This window comes from Galeopterus variegatus, unplaced genomic scaffold (assembly GCF_000696425.1).
Source record: "Galeopterus variegatus unplaced genomic scaffold, G_variegatus-3.0.2 Scaffold1369, whole genome shotgun sequence".
In the NCBI taxonomy this organism is placed as follows: domain Eukaryota; kingdom Metazoa; phylum Chordata; class Mammalia; order Dermoptera; family Cynocephalidae; genus Galeopterus; species Galeopterus variegatus.
In genome coordinates, this window is record NW_007727480.1 from 170518 (window position 1) to 171341 (window position 824).

General features: G+C 46.2%; 1 non-coding gene across 1 annotated transcript; it reads right to left on the minus strand.

Moving 5' to 3' along the window:
* Nucleotides 1-255: 255 nt before the first annotated feature.
* Nucleotides 256-329, minus strand: TRNAL-GAG. The gene has a single exon. It is a non-coding gene; the product is annotated as a tRNA-Leu (tRNA).
* Between the last annotated feature and the right edge of the window lie 495 nt (nucleotides 330-824).

Below are 824 nucleotides of genomic sequence, written 5' to 3' on the forward strand. Positions count from 1 at the left end.
TTTATATGATGAATATGGTTTTCAATGAGGGTTATGCTCCTGATGTCTAACTACCCCGAAGACTGTTAAATGATGGGGGCTGAAGGGTGCTCTGGGTGAAAGGAAGCCGAGGAGAAAGACATCACATGGGCCGTCAGTGGGCTTTCACAGATATGGGAAGAGGTGTGAATGGTTCTTGGAGTCTTAAATATGCTCGTTCTTTGATCAAATCATTTCTCTACCAAAAATTTATTTTATTTTATTTTTTTTGGCTGCCGGCTGGTACAGGGATTGAACCCTGGACCTTGGTGTTCTCAACACCACGCTGTAACCAACTGAGCTAACCAGCCAGCCCCTGAAAACTTACCTAAAAAAATAACAAAGGATGTATAATGTTAGTTACCAAAATACAGCATGATTGTGGCAGATACTGACAACAGTTGTCACCCAATATCTTTTTCTTTTGGTAGCTGGCTGGTACAGGGATCCGAACCCTTGATCTTGGTGTTACCAACACTGTGCTCTAACCAATTGAGCTAACCAGCCAGCCCTCCCAATATCTATTCTCTTTTCTCCCATAATAGTAGAGCCTTTGATATTTATCTGGTCATGTGGATGTCAAGCCAAACATGGTTTCCAAGCCCCCCAGCAGCTGGGTGTGGCCTTGCTTCTGGCTGATGGGATGAAAGCAGAGGTAACATGTACAGCGTCCATGTCTAAGCAGGGGTGTGCCCTCCAGGGAAGGCCGTGTTCTCCAACTCTCCTTTGCTCAGCTTCCTGTTGGCTACGGTGGATGGTGAGGGGCCTCTTGTATCATGTGGGCAAGAGCCACACTGAGGGGTGGT